Genomic DNA, 10,052 nt, shown 5'->3' on the forward strand with positions numbered 1-10,052 from the left:
CTGAACCTAAATGTTCCAGACCCAACCCTCCAACTGCTATAGAATACAGGCCATGCTGGCTGGGGGATTCTGGGAGTTGTAGTTAAACAAAATCACTTTTGCCAGCTCTGCAACCAACTCACTTTGCTTAAGGCCTGTCCTAAAACAATCCCAGGTTACATAAACAGAGCTGCAGCAAGGAGAAGCATAGATAATTCTTCCACCACCAAGCCATCTTGCTTCACCAATCCCTTAACACACATACACACACTTGCGTTATATAAGAGACACCCCAACACATCAGGTCCTTTTAAGTGACTCGGCTGCTTCAAGCAGCACATTTTGGGCTTTATGAGACAATAATAAATTATTAGCTATTTAATTCACTTTTATGGTCAAGGACAGTGAGAGGCATTTGGATGGTCAAGGACAGTGAGAGGCATTTGTACATTTTCTGCCTTGTGCAAAAATAACTTGTCTGGCTTTGGATATTATGCCACCTTGACTTGCTTGTTACAAGATGCATGAGTGGTTGCTGAGCTTCAGTCAGCAAACGGACCTGGCTTTGTTCTTGTGAGAGACGGGATAACAGAAGTTAAGAAAGTCAAAGCACACTCTTTAATTTACAAGACAACTTCTAACAATATCTGCTCATGCCATGGCCTTATCTGGACTTATATCTATTAATATGTATTCTTTATGTTTGTCTTTGTCTTTCCTTTACCCACTCTCATCCATGTAGCTAGCTTGTTTCCCCGAATATAAGACCTAACCTGAAAATAAGCCCTAGTAGGATTTTTCAGGATGCTCGTAATATAAGCCCTACCCCAAAAATAAGCCCTAGTTAAGTGAAACCCTGCCCTCCACCATTGTGCAGCAACCAGAAGATGACATGACTGTATTTGAATAAATGTAGATTGTTGGACATGAAAAATAAAATAAAACATCTCCTGAAAATAAGCCCTACTGCATTTTTTGAGCAAAAATTAATATAAGACCCTGTCTTATTTTCAGGGAAACATGGTAGCTAACCCTTTCTTCTACTCTCTCCTTCATCAACTCTAAAGCCATTTCTGTTTTCTAATTTATTTTCCGTTTGTTTCTTTCTTTCAGAAAGATATGGTCCCAAGGTAAATTAAATTATTATTCTCATAGAGTGTGAATAAAGGAAAGGAAATGAGTGCCCATTCTGAGAACTCTTTGTAAGTGGTCATAATAATGTTTCCCTCTATTAGGAGACAGATCTCAATATTAGTTTATCAAGTCATACTGATTTGTTGTGTTTTTTTGATCATGAACTGAATCGACAGTTGAACATAGTGCCAGACTTCTTGGCTTTTTCTTTTCTTTTTGAAAAGCTCCAAAACTAAAAAGCTGACAATGCAACTTGTTATATCTTACTTCTCCATTTCATTTCTTTTGTAAAGACAAGTGTGAGAGAAATGTAGCAGCATTTTCAGTAAAGCATTTATTTCCAGCACTTATGGAATTTAGCAGAAACATTAATCTATCTTGCCCATAAACAGCCAACACAATCAACGAAAGCAGAGGCTTTGTCATCTCTTTTCAAAAATCCAATTAGTAAGCACTAAAGAAATTGTCAGAATATTGACCATGTAGGGGGAAATACTCATTGAATGGGTTTTGAACAGGATGGTAAATCCTAATGAGAGTTTTTTTCTCTTCAACAGGAGATGGTGGTTTAGGATTTTTATGGAGGTGGTATCCATCTTAGACAGATTTTGCTCATTCTTGAGACTACTTTTGGTGCAGTACTAGAAAATATGATAACAGTTGTTTTATTGCATGAACAAGTAAAAATGGCAACACTTGTATTGGTGGGGGGTTGTCTTTGAGACACATCAGCCTGTCCATTTGTGCTTGCTCTATGTTTAGGCTTAGCTTCACCAGCAGATAAGAATGATGGGTATTAGAGTCTAAGCTAGCCATTCTCAACATTTTTAGGCCACAGCCATAAACACAGGCTGAATCAGGATTGTGTAAGTCACATACCGCACTGGTGAGGCTGCACTTGGAGTGCTGTGTCCAGTTCTTGGAAGGGGTGCAGAGAGGAGCAACAAAGATGATAAGGGGGCTGGAGGCTCAGTTTTATGAAGAATAACTAAAAGAACTAGGTAAGTTTAGCTTAACAAAGAGAAGACTGAGGGGAGACATGATAGCAGTCTTCCAATATCTGAAAGGTTGCCACAGGAAAGAGGGCATTAATTTATTCTCCATTGCGCCTGAGGTAGGATAAGAACCAATAGGTAGAAACTCATCAGAGGGAGCTCCAACCTTGAAATGAGGAATTTTTGTGATGGCGAGAACCATTAAGCAGTGGAACAGCTTACCTCCCAGAGTTGTGGGTGCCCCATTGCTGGAGGTTTTCAAGAAAAGGCTGGGCAGCCATCTTGGGCAGGGGGTTGGACTAGAAGTCCCCCAAGGTCCCTTCCAACCCTACGATGATTCTATGACATAGCAAACCTAAAGTTATATGTGACGAATTGTTTCCAGTATATGGCCCTGGTTGAAAATGGCTGACCTTCTGGAAAGCACTAACTGGTAGAAGACTGATTTAGGCCATTACTGGCTACCCTGCAGGAACTTATGTGTGCCTATGTTGTTAGAAGTTGTGTAGTGTCTAAGCAGCACATCTGTGTTTACTATAGGATCATTATATCTGCTTCTGAAATCTACAGCAAGAGCATGCGAATAAAGGAAATACTGTACCGCAAATATGTTTTAGAGTAAATTATGTGGAGAAATGATACATTTGACTATTGGCATGTAGGACATTTAATAAAGTGTCTTAAACATCCCAATTACAGATGGGGTGTTCGTATTTGTATACAAATATGAATACCCCCACACAGGTGGATATAACCCTGCTGCCACTGGTCTGCGCTCCCTTCCAATCACTCCAGAGCTCGCGGTCGACTAGTCACTAGTCAGCCTGGCAGGGAGGCTCATCTTCCCTCCTTCTACCAGGAGTGGCTAGTCAACCATGAGCTCAGGAGCAATTGGAAGGGAGCATGGAGCTGTGGCAGCAACTGATGGGTGAGTGGACAGTTATGTCCACCTGTGCGGGGGGTATTCATATTCATATACAAATACCCCCATTTCTAATCCCATTTGTGATTTAACAAATTAAGAGCTTCTTGGTTAGACGTAACATATATGACTGCTTATCACCTGCTTGTGTATGTTTCAGCTGTTAAGCACAGCATATTTCCCTTTGGGACTATAGTAGAACATGGCACTACATGATTTCAAAATTCGACAAAGGCAGAATAATCAGATTAGCTGGGTGACCCTACATGACTTGTCTGTGAACATACAGCTGCTCCTCAGAAATGGCTTTCATTTTATTTCTATATTTTTTACATTTATTTTAACCATCCAATGATAACATTTATTTTATTTATTTATTTTAAACAGTGATAACGAATGCAGTTAGAAGTATTTTGTGAGGAAAGATTGATCCAAGTTAGAAACTCATTTTGGATATTTTACATATGATAGGCAGTCAAAAGACGGCAAAAGAAGTGCGGAAAAATTGGAAACTGTTAGGGTGTAAGCATGTCTTTACTCCATTAAGAAATTGTACTCTGTTAAGAAACTGCTGTTAAGAAATTAACAGACTCCATTCAAAAATTGCTTAATGTAAACAATTGGGATATTGGGAATACTGATGTAGACTGTAGAGTCCAGAATTTAAATTAAATTCTCAACAAGGAAACTATGGGCTTGGTTACAAGGCTCATTTAGTGTGGGCTAAGGTGAGCTAACCAGAGTTGCCTCACATTATCCCATATGCCATGTGGTGCAACCATTTCATCCACATGACATTCTATACCTTGGTGTGCTCAATTGTCTTATAAAATGGAACCCTAAATTCATCCATGGAGTCAGCAGTGAGGATTCCCTCTCTTTCTCCACTATTTACTCCTGAGGAGACCTGTCTGAGGGACCCTGCTTAAGGAAAGAAAGGGGCCCTGTGGGGATGGCGATCTTTCTTACCAGTTAACCTGTAACTGACCTGTCTTCCCAAATTTGTTACTGGAGCAAAGTTGTTGGGGGCAAATCAGAAAGCTGCTGAGCCAAGCTGGTAGTGCTATCTGGGCATGCAGTGACAAACAGAGGGAATCTGGAACAATTCTCAGACAGCAAATACATCCCCCAAGACAGAGTGAAGAAGCAGAAACAGAGGAAGAGAAGGAGGTGGAAGAAAAATGTGTGTGTGAATTGGAACAGAATGTGGGGCAGGTGGGACCAGCTAATTCCACAATGAGGTTGTATAGGAGGGGAATGTTGAAAATCTTCTAGAAGAAAGCTTTCGGTTTTAATTTTTTTCTCTCTCTCTAAAAGGTACAGTGAATCAGCATTGCCCTAATTTTTTTTTTAAAAAAAAACTTTTTCTTCCACTCTCTGCTACATGGAGGAGCAGAGGAAGCAAAGTTTTAAATTTTCCAATTTCCCAATATCATTAAGTGGTTAAGTTTTTGTTTAACTTTAATGGTATTGGGAAATTGAAACCAGCCAGGAAATTAAAAGCAAGAAGCTTTGCTTTGTTTCCAGCAATTGCACATCCTGAAAATGAACCAAAATGGAGGATCCATCCAGCCTGAAGAAAACACAAGTCATGGGCCAGGGCGTAGACTCACCTCCCTCTATTACCATCTCCACCCATGAATTGGAGGTTGTTCATGACTTTGCGTACCTTGGCTCAACGATCTCTGACATGATCTCCCTAGATGTTGAGCTGGATAAACGCATTGGCAAAGCAGCTACCACGTTCTCTAGACTCACAGAGTATGGCTTGATAAGAAGCTGACACCATATACCAAGATCCAGGTCTATAGAGCCTGTGTCCTGAGCACACTCCTGTACTGCAATGAGTCCTGGACCCTTTGTGCATGACAGGAGAGGAAGTTGAACACGTTTCATATGCGTTGTCTCTGACACATTTTTGGTATTACCTGGCAGGACAAAGTTCCAAACAGAATAGTCCTAGAACGAGCTGGAATTTTTGGCATGTATACATTACGGAAACAGCGACATCTGTGTTGGCTTGGGCATGTCGTGAGAATGACTGATGGTCGGATTCCAAAAGATCTCCTGTATGGAGAATTAGTGCATAGAAATTGCCCCAGAGGGAGAGCACAGCTGCAATACAAGGATATCTGCAAATGGGATCTGAAGGCCTTAGGTAGGAATGGACCTAAACAGATGGGAAATCTTGACATCTGAGCATGCAGCCTGGAGGCAGGTGGTGCATCACAACCTCTCCCAATTTGAAGAGACCCTTGTCCAGCAGGCCAAGACAAAGAGGCAGTCCTGAAACCAGCAAAATCAAGGGGCTGGACAGGGGACAGATTGTATTTGTCTTCAGTGTGGAAGGGATGGTCACTCTTGAATTGGCCTTCTCAGCCACATTAGACGCTATTCCAAGTCCTCCATACAGAGCATGTTACCATAGGCTCTCAAGACTGAAGGATACCTAATCTAAATCTGCATCTAAAAAAGGGTAGCCTCTGACAGGGACTCAGAAAGATGCATCTAGGAACACTCTGTGGTCAAACTGGTTTGCTCTAGCAAATATGTCATCTGATTGCCAACAAAAAGAACAAACCAGCCTGTCCCTGTAGCAGACCAAACGGCAGGCTAATGGCCCACATAATCATCCTCTGTCTCATCCTACAAAAAGACTATGGAACATAAGTGATCTGTTTTACATTTATACTAACATAGGACCTTTCCAGTTCGTATGATGGAAAGGCTGAGAAAACAGATGCACTGCCAAGATTTGTTCAGCATCCCATCCTATATATAATGTAATTGCCCCAAAGAACTTAATGGAACATCAAAAGCTGAAAGAAACAAAATTCAGGTCACTTGGATCAGCTGAATTTATGAACATGAACTTCACTATGAATATTTGGCTCAGCTCTAAAACGTTAATCCTTTTCTTTTTTTTCTTTAAAAAAGAATTACACAAATCTCCGCTTGCCACTGAACAAAGCCTTTCCTTTGCCAAAGAAATGATAGAACAGGGGTTGGGAAACATGTGGTCCTGCAAATATAGCTGGATTGCGACACCCTTCACCACTGACTTTGCTGCCTAGGACTAAAGGTTTTTGTCGTCCAGTAGCACAGGACCACAACATATTCCCATTTTCTGCTTTAGGGGAACTTATCCGTTAAAGAGGACAGGCAACTTCACAGCCTCACACAGTTGTCATCATCAACACTACCATTGTTCACCCTCAAGGTTCTCATTCTTATTTAAGAAGTCAACTGGCAAGCCGCAGGACAGATGCTGCAAGTGCACTGACTTCCTGGGGGAGTATGTAGAATAGTGTGGCAGTTACAGTTTCCTAGCTCAGTTTTTTTCTGGGTAAGGCTCAATACTTATCAGCACCCCCTCGTAAAAGGTGCCGATAAGTTCGCCTACTTAGGATGTGATCACATGAGGAAACAGATTTGGACTGCTTGTGGTGTGGTCTATTTCCTGGCAATTACATGACATAGAGGGAAATGTGTGTCATCTTGACCCTGATCCATGCAAAGCTGGACCTCTTTGGTAAGGCTCTTACTTTGGGGAGCTGGGCTGGAGTGATTTCCTGGCAGATGGAAGAATCATTTCAAGGGAGCTAATACTCCTTAAAGCAACTCTTTTTGGTGTGATCAGGCAGGCACACATCTTTGCAACCATCTGATCACACCCTTAGTTACTGACAATAGGGGGTTTATATTAGATTATGGTGGTACACTTGACCCTATCCTTTTGCTTGTCTATCAGAAAAAAAATGCCCAATCACACTTCAAAAACCCCTCCCTACCTTTGATCAAGGAAAGGATGCACAACTTGGGCAGGGAGGTTACCAATTTTATGCCCCGGGACCCCTGAGGCTGCATGTACCACCAAAATGAAAGCATTAAAAAGAGAAAGAAACAGAAAAGAAAAACTGCCCCTAAATTCACTTTCAGATTTGAAAAAAAATGATATTTCTTCTTGTCAAACACCATAGTGGGGCTCTGCGACTAATTTAGAAGGTGAATCAATTTCCTGCAGGTTTCTGAGTGTAATAGTTCTCCCTGAGGTTTTTTTTTCTTTTTTTTTTTTTTTGGAGAGGGTCTGTTTTCTAGTGAGTAAGTGATGGGGGCAGGAAGGTGCAAGAACAGCCCTTAGGCCATATGTTGTCCACCTAGGGGAAATAATGTTAGGAAAAAACTGCTGACAAAGCTTGCTTTGGCTGCTGCTGCTGCTTCCCTTAATATGTTACAGAAGTGGCTGCCTGGCTTTATACTCTTCTGGTTTCTAGCTACAAGTAATGCGAAAAAAGTGTATATGAGCTGGAGTCCCATTTCATTCAGTGCTTTCATATATGGATGGCCTGTTGCAGCTGGATGGGAAGAAGAGCTTGCATGGCAAAATGCTTAGTGGTGGTGTGTAATACCGCCATTCCAAATACATGGTCATCCTTCCCACAATACTGAAATGTTATCCCAGCATATATAGAGTCCCTGGTTTTTGAGGTAAAGTGAGAGAAGGAGTAAGTTGTAGGTGACATTTCTCCAACATAGCTACTGTATTCAGATACAGTAGAGACTACCTATTGTGCCTCAAGCTTTCAGTAACAAAGAATTTTTGTGGTGGTGTTGCCTATGTGTCCAATATGGATGCAAGGTACAGTTACTTCTCTCATGCTGTCCTCAGTATTAAACACTCATTCATTCATTAATGACTAGAAGCCAACACAGATTTGTCAAGAACAAATCCTGCCAGACTAAACTAATCTCATTTTTTGATCAGGTAACCTCCCTGATAGACAGAGGTAATGCTGTAGACATCATATATCTTGACTTCAGCAAAGCTTTTGGCAAAAATATTCTGATTAGCAAGTTAACTGGGTGTGGGCTGAATATAATAATGGTCAGGTGGCTACACAATTTATTATTATTATTATTATTATTATTATTATTATTATTATTATTATTATTATTATTATTATTATTATTATTATTAGTAGTAGTAGTAGTAGTAGTAGTAGTAGTAGTAGTAGTAGTAGTAGTAGTAGTAGCAGCAGCAGCAGCAGCAGCAGCAGCAGCAGCAGCAGCAGCAGTAATATGCCACATTTCTCCCAAAAAGGAACCCAAAGTGGTTCACAGTTGGCTACATAATCATAGTCACCTTCTCAAACTGGGAGGAGGTAACAAGTGGGGTACTCCACAGCTCAGTTCTGGGCCCAATGCTATTCATATTTTTATTAATGCCCTGGATAAGGGGATATAAGGAATGCTAATCAAATTTGCGATGACACAAAATTGGGTGGAATAGCTAACAGCATGGAAGACAGAAAAAAAATTCAAAATGATCTTGATAGGCTGGAGCACTGGGGTGAAAATAACAGAATGAAATTCAACAGAGATAAGTGCAAAGTACTGCACCTAGGAAAAAGAAATCAAACACACAGTTACAAGATGGGGAGGGGGATACATAGCTCAGCAATATTTATGAGCAAGAAGGGTCTTGGAGTTGTAGATCACAAGCTGAATATGAGCCAACAGTGTGATGTGGTTGCAAAAAAGGCAAATGATATGTTTGGTTGCATTAACAGAAGTATAATCTCCAAATCCTGTGAAATACTAGTTTCTCTCTATTCGGCACTGGTTAGGACTCATCTTGAGTACTGTGTCCAATTCTGGACACCGCACTTCAATAAGAATGCCAATGAATTGGAACAAGTTCAAGAGAAGGGCAACAAGGATGATCATGGGACTGGAAACCAAGCCGTATGAGGAAAAGACTGAAAAAACTCAGCATGTTTAGCCTTGAGAAAAGAGGACTGAGGGGAGATGTGATAGCACTTTTCAAATACTGTATTTGAAAGGCTGTCATACAGAGGAGGGACAGGATCTGTTCTCAATCACCCGATTGCAGGACACGCAACAATGGGCTCAAGTTACAGGAAGCCAGATTTCAGTTGAATATCAGGAAAAACTTAGCAACTGTTAGAGCAGTATGGCAATGGAACCAATTACCTCAAATGGTGGTGAGTACTACAGCACTGGAGGTATTCAAGAGAAATTTAGATAATCACCCGGTGGATATCCTTTTATTTATATTCCTGCATTGAGGCTATTTCCAGCTTCATGATCTACGAGTTAACAACTAGTTGTAGCTCTGTTTATCCTTCACCTCCATACTAAGATTGTTTCCTAAATAAGACCCTTAGGACGGCTAGCAAAATAGTTCTCAAGTAAATGGAAGCTCATTCCATATAAACAAAAATCTGATATTTATTCCTCACATGCAAAATTCTCTTTTCAGAAGTAATTCCTGTTCAGAAAGGATCCACTGATGTGCACAACAAGCTTTAATTATCATTCTTGTCTCTTTCCTGTAAAGCAGCTCTTATCCCTTATTTAGTTTACTTGCCCCCAGTTAAGTCTGGTTCTCAAAGGAGGCCAATATTTCCTCTTTCATATGCTCCTGCACCAAGGAACAGGAACTAACTAATTAAGGGCTAGTTCAGGTATAAGACTCCAGAAGTGAACGGAAAGCAACAGCATAAAAACCATAAACTGAGAAACAGAAACTGTTTTACCAAAAAAGGAAACAAAGAAAAAAAATTAAAATGATTAATTGAAGAAATCCATAAGCTCTTTCCATTGATAAAGGATGGCATGACAACCTGAGAAACATACTATAGAAGGCTACAATTTGACAAGATCATAAGCATTGACAGTAAAGCTAAGGGAATGAATGTTATCCGTTCTGGAGAAACTGGCTATTCTTGAAGTTTTCCTAGACAGTAAATGAAATAGAATGCTATAGTTTTCTGTGGTCTTTACAAATATGCAAGAGAAATGATCAGCTATACCATGTGTGATCAATAATGAATCATCTGAACAAAGAAACTAGAATTCCTAACTCTGGAGGTTTGGGTAATGAACTCTTATGGTTAAAATCTTGTTCCTCAAGATAAGTCTTTTCTCTGTCATTAGGCTAACCCTGGTCATTTATCATTTTCTTTCTATAGTCAATCCAGCAAAAAAGCTTTTGGAGA

This window comes from Pogona vitticeps, chromosome 4 (assembly GCF_051106095.1).
Source record: "Pogona vitticeps strain Pit_001003342236 chromosome 4, PviZW2.1, whole genome shotgun sequence".
Taxonomy (NCBI): domain Eukaryota; kingdom Metazoa; phylum Chordata; class Lepidosauria; order Squamata; family Agamidae; genus Pogona; species Pogona vitticeps.